Source organism: Leucoraja erinacea, chromosome 10 (assembly GCF_028641065.1).
Source record: "Leucoraja erinacea ecotype New England chromosome 10, Leri_hhj_1, whole genome shotgun sequence".
In the NCBI taxonomy this organism is placed as follows: domain Eukaryota; kingdom Metazoa; phylum Chordata; class Chondrichthyes; order Rajiformes; family Rajidae; genus Leucoraja; species Leucoraja erinaceus.
In genome coordinates, this window is record NC_073386.1 from 59486460 (window position 1) to 59502506 (window position 16047).

The window sequence follows — 16047 nt, forward strand, 5'->3', positions numbered from 1 at the left end:
AGCTATATTAATAGCAAAAGGATAACGAGGGATAAAATTGGTCCATTGGAGAGACAGAGTGGGCAGCTATCTGCAGAGCCAAAAGAGATGGGGGAGATATTGAACAATTTTTTTTCTTCGGTATTCACCAAGGAGAAGGATATTGAATTATGTGAGGTAAGGGAAACGAGTAGAGTAGCTATGGATACTATGAGTTTCAAAGTAAAAGAAGTACTGACACTTTTGGAAAAATATAAAAGTGGATAGGTCTCCAGGTCCTGACAGGATATTCCCTAGGACATTGAGGGAAGTTAGTGTAGAAATAGCCGGGGCTATGACAGAAATATTTCAAATGTCATTAGAAACGGGAATAGTGCCGGAGGATTGGCGTACTGCGCATGTTGTTCCATTGTTTAAAAAGGGTTCTAAGAGTAAACCTAGCAATTATAGACCTGTTAGTTTGACTTCAGTGGTGGGCAAATTAATGGATAAGATACTTAGAGATAATATATATATAAGCATCTGGATAAACAGGGTCTGATTAGGAAGAGTCAACATGGATTTGTGCCTGGAAGGTCATGTTTGACTAATCTTCTTGAATTTTTTGAAGAGGTTACTAGGGAAATTGACGAGGGTAAAGCAGTGGATGTTGTCTATATGGACTTTAGTAAGGCCTTTGACAAGGTTCCTCATGGAAGGTTGGTTAAGAAGGTTCAACTGTTGGGTATAAATGCAGGAATAGCAAGATGGATTCAACAGTGGCTGAATGGGAGAAGCCAGAGGGTAATGGTGGATGGCTGTTTGTCGGGTTGGAGGCAGGTGACTAGTGGGGTGCCTCAGGGATCGGTGTTGGGTCCTTTGTTGTTTGTCATGTACATCAATGATCTGGATGAAGGGGTGGTAAATTGGATTAGTAAGTATGCAGATGATACCAAGATAGGGGGTGTTGTGGATAATGAAGAGGATTTCCAAAGTCTACAGAGTGATTTAGGCCATTTGGAAAAATGGGCTGAAAGATGGCAGATGGAGTTTAATGCTGATAAATGTGAGGTGCTACACCTTGGCAGGACAAATCAAAATAGGACGTACATGGTAAATGGTAGGGAATTGAAGAATACAGTTGAACAGAGGGATCTGGGAATAACCGTGCATAGTTCCTTGAAGGTGGAATCTCATATAGATAGGGTGGTAAAGAAAGCTTTTGGTACGCTAGCCTTTATAAATCAGAGCATTGAGTATAGAAGCTGGGATATAATGTTAAAATTGCACAAGGCATTGGTGAGACCAAATCTGGAGTATGGTGTACAATTTTGGTCGCCCAATTATAGGAAGAATGTCAACAAAATAGAGAGAGTACAGAGGAGATTTACTATAATGTTGCCTGGGTTTCAACAACTAACTTACAGAGATAGGTTGAATAAGTTAGGTCTTTATTCTCTGGAGCGCAGAAGGTTAAGGGGGGACTTGATAGAGGCCTTTAAAATGATGAGAGGGATAGACAGAGTTGATGTGGACAAGCTTTTTCCTTTGAGAATAGGGAAGATTCAAACAAGAGGACATGACTTCAGAATTAAGGGACAGAAATTTAGGGATAATATGAAGGGGGGCTTCTTTATTCAGAGAGTGGTAGTGGTGTGGAATGAGCTTCCAGTGGAAGTGGTGGAGGCAGGTTCATTGGTATCATTTAAAAATAAATTGGATAGGCATATGGATGAGAAGAGAATAGAGAGTTATGGTATGAGTGCAGGCAGGTGGGACTAAGGGAAAAAAGGTGTTCGGCACGGACTTGTAGGGCCGAGATGGCCTGTTTCCGTGCTGTAATTGTTATATGGTTATATGGTTAAAAGGAATAGGTGATTTTTCAGGTCGAGACCTTCTTCAGACGGAGAGTCACTGGAAAGGGAAACGAGAGATATAGACGGTGATATAGAGAGATATAGAACAAATGAATGAAAGATATGTACAAAGGTAACGATGATAAAGGAAATCAGCAATAAAAATGGGCTGTTTAAAGAGGGAGCACAGAAAATGAATCTGTATAGAAACAAACATTAGTTTCGCATCATTTGTCTTAATCACACGATGCACAGTTTATAACGAGGAACAATGCAAGGAAACAGGAATGTAAGAAAATTATCCCTCCCCAAACCCTTCTACCCTCTCAAACTATCTTTTCTTACATGAGTGTTCTCTAGAACTTACTCTCCTGTCAAGTTTGTAGTCATTGTTTCACCATCTCTTTACTTGTTTTAGCTTCAGTTTTTGTTATGGTCAAAGAGCAACAAAGCATCTTTGGGCCTGGTGCTGAGTTACTCTGGGTGTCGTGGGATGACATGGTTGTGACCAGGAGATGTGTAGATGGAGCTCATGCTGGCTATTGTACTACAACAGGAGGAATGATGAGCAAAAGTTGCAGCTGATCCATTTTGATATAGAGTGATAATCTTTTTATGATCAATTTTATGATCGGGCGGCATAGTGGCGTTGCGGTAGAGTTCGTGCCTTACAGCGTCAGGGACCCGGGTTCAATCCCGACTACGGGTGCTGTCTGTACGGAGTTTGTACGTTCTCCCCGTGACCTACGTGGATTTTCTCCGAGATCTTCGGTTTCCTCCCACACTCCAAAGATGTACAGGTTTGTAGTTTAATTGGCTTGGTATAAGTGTAAATTGTCCCTAGTGTGTGTGTAGGGTAGCGTAGTGTTATGGGATCGCTGTCGGTGTGGACTCGGTGAACCGGACCTGTTTCCGCGCTGTATCTCTAAACTAATGTCTGTGGTACCATGTGATTTATCAAACATTTAAATTGAAAGTTACAGTTTGGCAGAACTCTTTATTGTGAGAGAAAAACATTTCATGCATCATTTCATGCAATGTTTGGCTGAAAGCTTGGTTTAATTTGTTCTTCATTGTTCCTTTCAGCCAGAATACAGAGTTGGCATCATCAGTCAGTGTATTGAGTATAGACGTTTTGAGGTAATGTAGCAGTTGTATAAGATGTTGGGGAGGCCGCATTTAGAATATTGTGTTCAGTTCTGGGCACCATGTTATTGAAAATATGTTGTTAAACTAGAAAGCATGCAGAGAAGATTTACAAGGATGTTGCCAGGACTAGAGGGTGTGAGCTACAGGGAGAGGTTGAGCAGGCTGGGTCTCTATACCTTGGAGAGCAGGAGGATGAGGGGTGATCTTATAGAGGTGTATAAAATCATGAGGAATAGATTGGGTAGATGCACAGAGTCTCTTGCCCAGAGTAGGTGAATCGTGAACCAGCGTTAAGGTGAAGGGGTAACGATTTAATAGCAATCTGAGGGATAACATTTTCACCCAAAGGGTGGCAGGTGTATGGAACAAGCTGCCAGAGGAGGTAGTTGAGGCTGGGACTATCCCAACATTTAAGAAACAGTTAGACAGGTAGCTCTAGGGGCTAGTGGAATCAAAGGATATGGGGAGAAGGCAGGCACGGGTTATTGATTGGGGATGATCAGCCATGATCACAATGAATGGCGGTGCTGGATCGCAGGGCCGAATGGCCTCCTCCTGCACCTATTTTCCATGTCTATGTTTCTACAGGTACATGGATAGGACAGGTTTGGAGGGATATGGACCATACACAGGCAGGTGGGACTAGTGTAGCTGGGACATGTTGGCCGATTTGGGCTGAATGGCCTGTTTCCATGCTGTATCATTCTATGACTCTATGACTATTAGAACCTAATTCATGGATTGCGGTATCTTACTTTTCATTATTCCTCAGACTTAACAATGAACAATCTTTGCTGCAGCCAAGGACTTTAGATTCAAAATGTGCCTTGTTCGCATTGTGTGGGAGTTGGCTCCACCGTTACCTCTGGTACTTGTGTGTTGTGTTGATGGACACGCATTGAATTTTTTTCTTAATGTATTTACAGCACTTTGTAGATGGAGCTTTTTGGATTGAGCACTAAATCATGTACATATAATTCCATAAATAAGTTATCAACATCACATTATTCAATCATTGTTTAAATATTTAATATTCTCTTTTTTTATGAAATATATTACCTCCAGAATCTGGTGCCCCAAGAGGTGGATTTGTTGTGACATCTTGATGTTGCTGGGAGGATAGTGGTCTTGGGATACACTTCTGAACAAGTTGAGCAAGTTAACTCAGTTCTGAAGATGCATCAAGGCTGCAACGCTTTGTGCAACATCTGTTTGCCCCAGGCAGGCTGGTGGATGAATGAAGGAGTCCCAGCAAGGCTGGTGTACCTCCTACCCTCTGCCTCCCTCATCCCTCACCAACTTGGAATGGGTGGAGAGTCAACTGGTGCTGCAGGATGTGGCCCAGATGTGGCACTGTAGGATGTGGGCCAGATGTGTTGCTGTATGCTGTGGCCCAGATGTGGGGCTATAGGATTTGGCCCAGATGTGACAGTGTAGGATGTGACCTAGATGTGGTGCCATAGGGTGTGGCCCAGATGTGCTGTGGGATGTGGCCCAGATGTGGCGCTGGAGGATGTCGCCCATATGTGGTGCCATAAGATGTGGCCCAGGTGTGCTGTAGGATGTGGCCCAGGTGTGGTGCTGAATGTGGGTAGGATGTGCCCTGATGTGGCGTTGTAGGATGCCCAGATGTGGAACTGTAGGATGTGGTCTGAGTGTTGTGCTGTAGGATGTTGCCCAGATGTGGTGATGTAGAATGTGGGCCAGATGTGTCATTGTAGGCTGTGGCCCAGATGTGATGGCACAGGATGTGGCCCAGATGTGTTGTGGGATGTGGGCCAGATGTTGCACTGTAAGATGTGATCCAGATGTGGTGCTGTAGGATGTGCCCAGCTGTGGTGCTGTGGGGTGTGCCCAAATGTGGAATGCAGGATGTGCCCAGATGTGGCATGCAGGATGTGCCCAGATGTGGCATGCAGGATGTGTCCAGATGTGGAATGCAGGATGTGCCCAGATGTGGAATGCAGGATGTGCCCAGATGTGGCATGCAGGATGTGCCCAGATGTGGAATGCAGGATGTGCCCAGATGTGGAATGCAGGATGTGCCCAGATGTGGCATGCAGGATGTGCCCAGATGTGGAATGCAGGATGTGCCCAGACGTGGAATGCAGGATGTGCCCAGACGTGGGAATACAGGATGTGCCCAGACGTGGCATGCAGGATGTGCCCGGATGTGGAATGCAGGATGTGCCCAGATGTGGAATGCAGGATGTGCAGATGATACAGGATGTGCCCAGATGTGGCATGCAGGATGTGCCCAGATGTGGCATGCAGGATGTGCCCAGATGTGGCATGCAGGATGTGCCCAGACGTGGCAGGCAGGATATGGCCCAGATGTGGCATAGATTAGTTTAGTTTAGAGATACAGCGCGGAATCAGGCCCTTCGGCCCACCGAGTCTGCACCACAGTTAACATTAACACACTAAGGACAGTTTACACATATAGCAAGTATACAAACCCAAGCCAATTAACCTACAAACCTGTACGTCTTGGGGCCATTCTTTGCAAAGTGAACCAAGTGTCACACACGTCGTCACATAAAGTAATACATTTAAAAATTCTTGTAAGAGATTAATCTTATTCATTGCTATTTCCCCACCTACAGAACTATAATGCATGTCTGCTAAAGATATGAACATTCTAGCTTTTTAAAGTTCAAGTAGTTTGTCAGATAAAACTGAGTTATGAAAAAAAAACCTCCGTGCGAGGTCACACACGTGACCAGTCCTGTTTGACCTCTGACCCTGAACCAACATAAATATTTCACTTGATATGAATATGAATCATATATGCAGTACAAAATAACGTACTTGTAATGATTTCAGAATCGGAAGAGATGTATTCTGCAATGTTTCATGGTTTTAGTCACACACGTGACCAAGAATGGCCCTTTGGAGTGTGGGAGGAAACCGCAGATGTTGGAGACGGCACCCGCAGCCGGGATTGAACCATGGTCTCTGGCGCTGCAAGGGATGCAAGGCAGCACCTCTACCGCTGCGCCACTGTGCAGGATGTGTTTCAGATGTGGTGCCATAGGATGTGGCTCAGATGTGTTGCTGTAGGATGCAGTCAAATGGCTGAGATACATGAATCTGTTTGACATGGGTGGGGTGCTGGATGCATGCCAACGGGACCAGTTTAGATATGCATTGTGCTGGGCATGAATGAGTTGGGCTGAAGGGCCTGTGGACTTGCTGTGGGACTCTACTGCTCGTTCCAAGTCCTTGTGCGTTTATCAGTGCCAGCAATTTCTTGCAGTAATTTGGATCTCGTGTCATTATGGGCAGTGGGCTGCAAAGTCCGTTCTCTGAACAATGCTTAAGTCCAGCAGACCTGTCTTGTCCATCCCACGAGAACAAGATGTGGCAACTCCTTTTATTAATTCAGGCTGTGGGCTTTGTTGGCTGAGCTAGCATTTAATTGCCCAACTCTAATTGCTAGTGAGAATGTGGTGCATTATTAATTCTGTATTAATCTGGCAATTCTGCATTGCGCTAATGCTAAGCTGTGGTTTACAATCAAGCAAAAAGCACTCATGCCACCTACATTGAAGGTATTATATCTAATAATTCTTCATGCACAACATATTGTGACATTGCAAAGATTATTCATCATTCACTTCATTTTAGACAATAGATAACAGACAATAGGTGCAGGAGTAGGCCATTTGGCCCTTCGAGCCAGCACCGCCATTCAATGTGATCACGGCTGATCACCCCCTATCAGTACCCCGTTTCTGCCTTCTCCCCATATCCCCTGACCCTGCTATCTTTAAGAGCCCTATCTAGCTCTCTCTTGAAAGTATCTAGAGAACCAGCCTCCACCGCCCTCTGAGGCAGAGAATTCCACAGACTCACAACTCTGTGGGAAAAAGTGTTTCCTCGTCTCCATTCTAAATGGCTTACCCCTTATTCTGAAACTGTGGCCCCTGGTTCTGGACTCCTCAACATCAGGAACATGTTTCCTGACTCTAGCGTGTCCAAGCCCTTAACAATCTTATATGTTTCAATAAGATTCCCTCTCATCCTTCTAAACTCCAGAGTGTACAAGCCCAGCTGCTCCATTCTCTCAGCATATGACAGTCCCGCCATCCCAGGTTTAACCTTGTTAACCTACGCTGTACTCCCTCAATAGCAAGAATTTTTGTGCATTGTCTGTGTGAATATCATACTAAATTTCAGTTACAGTTTAGTTTATTGTTACATGTACAGTGAAAAGCTTTTGTTGCGTGTTAACCAGTCAGCAGGAAGACTATTAATGATTTCAATCGATCCGTTTACAGTGTATAAAGGAGTTTAAGAAGATCATAATTAAAGTAAGAAATGTTGCTATAGAAATAGAGCTTTAAGAGTGTGGAGCGATTGTAATACGGGTTTGTAGTTCTGCTTCTGTAGCGAGCACGGGTTGGGCGCCATCTTGGAAGCTATAAACGCAGGCAGTTGGGCAGGACCAATTCTCACCTGAACTTCTCGTGCGACAACAATCAAATGATTGTGGCTTTAGGTTCTTCGATTGTCGTGAAGCTTGCTTGAATGTCCAGCCACTTGTGTCAGAAAGTTTCATCCTGCAGAACAGAATCGAAATGTTGACCTTTCTCCTGCAATGTTCCTCTCGCAATGGGGGGAATCTGTGGAACTGTGCAATACATTTGAATCATTCTGGTTTAAATCTTGCTCAGTTCGCCTTGGCCAACCTGATCTCACAGTTGCCAAACACTTTAACTCCCCCTCCCATTCCCACACTGACCTTTCTGTCCTGGGCCTCCTCTGTTGTCAGAGGGAGGTCGAAGGCAAACAGCACCTCATATTTTGCTTGGGCTGCTTACAATGCACCGGAATAACTATTGATTTCTCTAACTTCAAGTATCCCCGGCATTCCCTCGCTCTCCATCCATCCTCCACCCTAGTTGTTGTACTAGTTTCATTATCATCTTGGTGAGTTTTATTGTCTGTATAACTTGTTACCACCCGCTATCAGGGGCAGCACGGTGGTGCAGCGGTAGAGCTGCTGTCTTACAGCGCCAGAGACCAGGGTTCGATCCTGGCTACGGGTGCTGTCTGTACGAAGTTTGTACCTTCTCCCTGTGACCGCGTGGGTTTTCTCCGGGTGCTCCGGTTTCCTCCCACACTCCAAAAGTGTGCAGATTTGTAGGTTAATTGGCTTCTGTAAAATTGTAAAAATGGTCCCTGGTGTGTAGGATAGCGCTAATATAATGGGGATCGCTGGTCGGCGCGGACTTGGTGGACTGCAAGTCTGTTTCCACGCTGTATCTCTACACTAAACTAAGCTAAACATAGCCCACAGCCAACATGTAGCAATGTTACAATATTTTGAGATTTTAAAAATCAAGTTTTTAATTTATCCCATCAGATAAAGCATAAAAATAAGTTTAATTTGACACCTAATTCACTTTCATATCTTCAGTATTTAAAATGTGATGGCCATTTTCATACTCGGAAATTGGCATCTTGTTCCCCATTGCTTTTTCATTGACTTAACACAAAAGCTGTGATCGAGGACATTTAAAAGCCCATAACCTTCTTAAAATTTAAGAGAACTGAAAGAAATTTTCAGTTATTATAGATTGAAGCATTCTGAAACAAATATGAAACAATCTTACTTAGATGACTTGAAATTAAAGCATATAATTAGTTAGTTACCTAACTAATTATAGACCACATCTGGAGTATTGTGTACAGTTTTGGTCTCCTAATTTGAGGAAGGACATCCTTGTGATTGAGGCAGTGCAGCGTAGGTTCGCGAGATTGATCCCTGGGATGGCGGGACTGTCATATGAGGAAAGATTGAAAAGACTAGGCTTGTATTCACTGGAGTTTAGAAGGATGAGGAGGATCTTATAGAAACATATAAAATTATAAAAGGACTGGACAAGCTAGATGCAGGAAAAACGTTCCCAATGTTGAGCAAGTCCAGAACCAGGGGCCACATTCTTAGAATAAAGGGGAGGCCATTTAAGACTGAGGTGAGAAAAAATGTTTTCACCCAGAGAGCTGTGAATTAGTGGAATTCTCTGCCACAGAGGGCAGTGGAGGCCAAATCACTGGATGGATTTAAGAGAGAGTTAGATAGAGCTCTAGGGGCTAGTGGAGTGGAGGGATATGGGGAGATGGCAGGCACGGGTTATTGATAGGGGACAATCAGCTATGATCACAATGAATGGCGGTGTTGGCTCGAAGGGCCGAATGGCCTCCTCATGCACCTATTTTCTATGCTTCTATGAGCACCCTTTAATTCTGAGGCTATGATTTCTGGTCTCAGACTCTCCCACCAGTGGAAACATCCTTTCCACATCCACTCTATCTGGATCAGGATCTGGGTGTAGTATGATGAAAAGCTCTAGGCAGAACATCACTCAGCACTGGACAATTTTATACTGGGCAATTTTTACATTTACCAAGCCAATCAGCCTACTAACCTGTACATCTTTGGAGTGTGGGAGGAAACCGAAGATCTCGGAGAAAACCCACGCAGATCACGGGGAGAAGGTACAAACTCCATACAGACAGCGCCCATCGTCGGGATCGAACCGGGGTCTCTGGCGCTGCATTTTACTGTAAGGCAGCAACTCTACCGCTGCGCCACCGTGACTGCCCAATCTATCCCTTTCATTATTCTGTAAGTTTCAATGAGGTCCCCCCTCAACCTTCTAAACTCCAGCGAGTAGAGGCCCAAAAGCTCATCATATGCAAATCCATAATTCCTGGAATTATTCCGGTAAAGCTCCTCTGGACCCTCTCCTTCTTCTGATTTGGGGTCCAAATTTGCCCACAGTACTCCTAATGGGCCCGACCAACGCCTTTATAGAGCCTCAGCATTACATCTCTGTTTTTGTATTTATATTTTGTGTTTGTGCGGATATGCTGTATCATCGCACTGGCACGCGCCGTCTGTTGTTCCCATTCATTAATTGCTTCCAACTATTTGGCTGCTTGCAACAACTTCCAGCTCTGTGTCAATACTTGAGTACATAAGCTGTACAAATTGAGTGCTGCTGAGAGCTGCTGGTGACACATGATCACTTAAAGCCCAAAGCAGCCGTCTCCTCCGCTTCTCTGCCACTGCCTCACTCACAATTCTTTCCCTTGACACAGTCGGCTGTTTTTATTTATGATTTCTAATCCTGCTGTTTTCAGAACCACTCCACATCTGTTCAACGCCGCTCTTAGTTAGTTTTCACCGTGAACATTAGGAATGAATGATTGCCGATTGGATCAGTGAATACAACTTGTCGCTTTCCCCTCCCCTTCCTTATCTACACGGTGGGAAATTTCATCATCTGCAAGTCCAAAAGGAAGAGTATTTATCAACTGGGATACAAATTGTTCAGTTATCAAAATTGATGCCGGATTATTTTGATTAAACAGGGTGACACTTTAAATGAGCCACTTTACATTAATGTGAAAAATAGCTCTGTTTTTTACATGAGGAAAGAAAGCTTTAGGGGCTATAAATTAGGTATTCAGATCATTTTATGTGCACATTTACTTTTCTGCAATTGACCCTATCAGTAATATTGTAGATGGAACAATTCTCAGCCATTATATAACCAAACATTATGGAATGTCTTGCATTGCTTCAGTCATGTTTCATATGCATTCCTCTAAATTGTTTCCGTCACAACAGCACATGGGAGGATTCCTGCTGTATTTTGCTGATGCTTTTTCTCATTTGATGTGGTTCACATTCAACATCATCTTTCTTCTGCGCAGGAAGGAACTGCAGATGCTGGTTTAAACTGAAGATAGACACAAAATGTTGGAGCATGAAGAAGGGTCTCGACCCGAAACGTCACCCATTCCTTCTCTCCAGAGGTGCAGCCTGAGTTACTCCAGCATTTTGTGTCTATCATCTTGCTTCTCGTAGCTTTGAGCTAAACACTGTGACTGGAAATACTAAATCAAAGTTTAACTTTTCAGTCTTAGAATATAGAAGAATTTCTGAAGTATTTTAATTATTGATCCCGATATCTTCATTTGAAGAACTGCAATTTAACAAATCATATTGCCATTATTTGCAAATCTCAGTGATGAGACATTTTCATAGAAACATAGAAACATAGAAATTAGGTGCAGGAGTAGGCCATTCGGCCCTTCGAGCCTGCACCGCCATTCAATATGATCATGGCTGATCATCCAACTCAGTTCCCAACCTGGGGTAAATTTGTTGATTCTGGATTTGTACGTATTTTTTCTCATTGACTGACTGTGTTTGGTTCTGGTACACTGTTCATCATTAGTTATCCATCATTTTTTTTTTTTTTTTAATATTTTATTTTATTAGAAGTAAGTACAATCATATGGCACCAAAGTGCCTACTATATATGTTCATAATACATTTTATGTACAGCTTCTTTTTTTTTTTTTGTTATAATAAAGAAAAATAAGAATAAGAAAAATAAATTAGATAGTAAAGGATAAAAAGACGTGAGATGTATAGTGTGTGAAGAAGAAGAAAAAAGAAGAATGAATGAAGAAAGTTGAAGAAAAGAAAATAGGAAAAAGAGAATAAGACATAAAGAAAAGAAGTAAGGAGATCATTGTTTATAATCTTGACCAACCCTCGTCCAGTCCTGAAACAGATCGTTTTTACAGGTTACACAGAAAAGCTGGAGAAACTCAGCGGGTGCAGCAGCATCTATGGAGCGAAGGAAATAGGCAACGTTTCGGGCCGAAACCCTTCTTCAGACTGATCGGGGGTGGGGGTGGGTGGGGACAAGATAGTTTTTACAATTGTGTTGCACCATATGGTTCCAAAAAGATGACAAATGGAGACCAACTCGTTATGAATTGGTCTAATTTATTCATTAGGAATAATCGCATTGCCTCAAGATGAGCGGTGTCCAACATACTTGCAATCCACATTTTAAGCGTTGGTATTGATGTATTTTTCCAAAATTTAAATATTATTATTTTTTTGCTATTATTAAACCATAATTTAAAAATAAATTTTGAGATGAGTTCAATTTATTCCAATCTTCCATTACTTCAAATATAATCATTTCAGTTTTAGGTTCCATTCTTATCTTAAATAATTTTTTTAATATTTCAAAAATATCACTCCAAAATCTATAAAGTTTTATGCAGGATTAGATTAGATTAGATGCCTTTATTGTCATTCAGACCTTTTGGTCTGAATGAAATTTCGTTGCCTGCAGTCATACACAATAATAATAAATAACAAAACATCCAATAAACATAAATTAACATCCACCACAGTGAGTTCACCAAGCACCTCCTCACTGTGATGGAGTAAAGTCTTAGTCTCTGTCTCTTCCCTCCTTGTTCTCCGTCTGCGCTGAGGCGATCAATCCAGGCCGAAGATGCCGCCCTTCAGTCCAGAAAACAAAAGAGTGTGTTATAGTTGCGTTTTGGGATAAGCATTTATCACAAATGGGGGGTATATTTGGATAGAATTTGTTCAATCTTGTTTTTGAATAATATAATCTATGTAAAATTTTAAATTGAATTAGATTATGTCTTACATTAATCGAACATTTGTGAATATATATCAAGTACTTTTCCCATGTAACCTTCGTAATTTTTATCATTAATTCCCATTCCCACTCTTCTCTAAGTACCTCTGTCGATGGTAGGTCTATATTTAAAATACTATTATATAAATATGATATTAATTTTTGTGAGTCGGCTTTAATATTCATTGCTTCTTCCCTCAAGTCAGGAGTTATTTTTTGATATCCTTGTATGTATTTTTTCATGAAATCGCAAATCTGAAGATATTTAAAATAGTGGTTGTTTTTCAATTTAAAATTTAATTGTAATTGTTGGAATGATAGTAGGTTTCCCATTTCATACATATCTCCGATCCTTTTAATTCCGAGACTTTCCCATTGGTTATATGTTTTATCAATAAGAGATGGTTTAAATAAAGTTGTTCATAAATAAGTGAAATAACATCGTTACGTGGGGTAAACGGGATGAAAAAGGTTGGGAACCCCTGTTCTAGAGAGTGTCTTTTGTGAAGGATAAGGGGGATAAGGATAAGGGGCTTAAGGATAAGGGGGAAATCCTTTAAAACCGAGATGAGAAAAACTTTTTTCACACAGAGAGTGGTGTATCTCTGGAACTCTCTGCCACAGAGGGTAGTTGAGGCCAGTTCATTGGCTATATTTAAGAGGGAGTTAGATGTGGCCCTTGTGGCTAAGGGGATCAGAGGGTATGGAGAGAAGGCAGGTACGGGATACTGAGTTGGATGATCAACCATGATCATATTGAATGGTGGTGCAGGCTCGAAGGGCCGAATGGCCTACTCCTGCACCTAATTTCTATGTTTCTATGTTTCTAAAAAGCTGCAAAGTGCTGGAGTAACTCAGCGGGTCAGGCAGCATCTGTGGAGAACATGGATAGGTGACGTTTCACAGAGTGCTGGAGTAACTCAGCGGGCCAGGCAGCATCTCTGGAGAACATGAATAGGTGACGTTTCACAGAGTGCTGGAATAACTCAGCGGGTCAGGCAGCATCTCTGGAGAGAAGGATTGGATGATGTTTTGGGTCGAGGCCCTTCCTCAGTCTTTTGTGAATAGCATTCAGCATTTTTCTGCGAGTTGTTACCGAGCTGTAGCAAGCTCTCCCCTGAGTCAGAAAATTGAATTTGTGTCCCAACACATCGACTAGTGCAGGTTCTTGTAAGTGTTGTACTGAAGTCCTGGCTGCCATCACTGGTGCCTTTGGTACCAATTTAAAGCTGAGTAGTTGTTACCAGGGGTAACAGCCCTGGATGTATTCCGCTCCCATTATTAAACTTGGTAATGTGGTTTTCAGCATAATTCTGTTTGAGCAAACATGTTGCACAAAATATACCCTGATATTTCCCACATTTTGACAATGATCAAATTTCACAAAGTACTTTGCTGGACTATCCAATGCTTGCAACTCCTAAATGCTATGTGAAAGATGTTACACAAATGAAGGTCTTGCTTTCTGTGTCTGCAGTGCTTTAAAGCTCAGTGTTTTGTATGGAATTAATGACCTCTTACAGCTGAATTTATCAGGAATTTAATTTTTGCTGGAATCATTCCTACATAATGGTGAACATGTGAAAACATCAAATAAAAGCCGCCTGCTGTAATCCAATGGTCAGTTTCACTGCCCATTAGAGTAGTAAATATATTTGTCTGTCAGAAAATCCATACGCGTAAAATACTTTCCCACTGCCTTGGTATGTTTGTGCAGAGATCTCATGAAATCTTCATCATCTTGGTCATAATGGTAATGGGGAAAATATTTGTGCACTATTCCCAGTTTGTCAAACGGCATTGAAATGGCAATTTTAAAGTGATTGTGCTTTGGATAGACTTGTTTATTTTCAAGAAACAAAACTTACTGATATAGAATATATAGTTATAGAGTCTCAAAGCATGGATACAGGCCCTTCAGTCTAACTTGCCCACACAGACCAACATGTCCCAGCTACACAAGTCCCACCTGCCTGCATTTGGCCCATATCCCTCCAAACCGGTCCTATCCATGTACCTGTCTAAATGTTCCTTAAACGTTGCCTCAACTACCTCCTCTGGCAGCTTGTTCCATACATCTACCACCCTTTGTGTGAAAATGTTACCCCTCAGATTCCTATCATATCATTCCCCCCTCACCTTAAACATATGTCCTCATAATATAGATTTATTTTGATGTCTGAGGAAGGGTCTCTACCCGAAACATCGCACATTCCTTCTCTCCAGAGATGCTGCCTCACCCGCTGAGTTACTTCAGCATTTTGTGTCCATCTTCGATTTAAACCAGCATCTGCAGTTCTTTCTTACATATATTTATGTTATATTGTTCATGCCATTCTCTTTGATTCTATGGCACAGGTTAAAGATGAAAGGGATTGTTGTTGATTATGCAGGAGAATAATTTGTGCAGAATTCCACCTTTCCACATTATTGTTGCGCAGAAGCTGAATGCGACTCGGGGTCATTGCCCATTTAGCCTTTGTACATCACAGGTTGGATCAGTTGGACAGGCAGATGTTGCATGCAAGTGAAGCCTCTGCAATGTTGCCAGCTGTATTGGGCTTGTGCCCGCAGATGATGCACCATGCTGGTTTGCCCCAGTGCATGGTATTATCATCTGGATAAGTCCCGCAGTGTAAAACCCTGACAGTGGGGAGACTGTGTAAGTGTGACTGACAATGCCGTGGTGACCTGTGTAAGTGTATGAAGGAACTGCGGATGCTTGTTTAAACAAAGATAGACACAAAATCTGGAGTAAAGGGCCTGTCCCCCTTGGACGAGCCAATCCACGAGTTTAGAAGACCCTAGTCAAAAATGTCAAGGTCGTGTTGACTTGACGAAGGATACGACCTCCTACGACCCCCCTCGACCTCCTATGACCCCCCTCGACCTCAGTCTTCCACACCTAAGACCAACCACGACTAGCTACGAGTGGAAAATGATCACATGATAAAATGATGTCATGTTTACATTTTTTTTCTCGGACCAGTTACCAACCTATGACTACCGACAACTACCATCACTACCTACCTACGACCTGCCTATGAGTACAAAGTTTCGATTTTTCCCATGCCGACCTTTATTTTATTCGTGAACATTTTTTATCAGGCTGGAAAAAACACCGTGACCTACTTGAGGCCACGAGTACGCGGAGACCACTCACGAGCGTGAGCAAGAGTTACAAAGACCTCCTACGACCTCGTGGTGACCATGCTGCGTGTATGAGTCGAGGGCAAACTCGGCAGAGGTCGCCAATTAGGTCGTGAAAGTGGGACAGCGGCTTAACTCAGCGGGTCAGACAGCATCTCTGGAGAAAAGGAACAGGTGACTTTTTGATACATTTCTGTCTGAAGAAGGGTCTTGACCCGAAACATCAACTATTTCCTTTTCTGTATGACCCGCTGAGTTACTCCAGCTTTTTGTGTCTATCTTCGAGACTTGTGTAAGTGTGACTGACAATGCGATGTAAAACTCACATGGAAATCATATTTTTTTAACACTAAGCCCTTCTTTCTACTGGAGCCCGAGCTCTCAGATTGGTCTCTTCAGTGTTCATATGTATATATCCAAATGCATATCAACATTGACAT

The 16047-nt window shown here is 42.5% G+C and overlaps 1 protein-coding gene across 1 annotated transcript in view; it reads left to right on the forward strand.

Moving 5' to 3' along the window:
• The window catches only part of LOC129700667 (adhesion G-protein coupled receptor D2), a 311685-nt gene that overhangs the window by 164745 nt on the left and 130893 nt on the right, over positions 1–16047 (forward strand). The window lies entirely within an intron of this gene.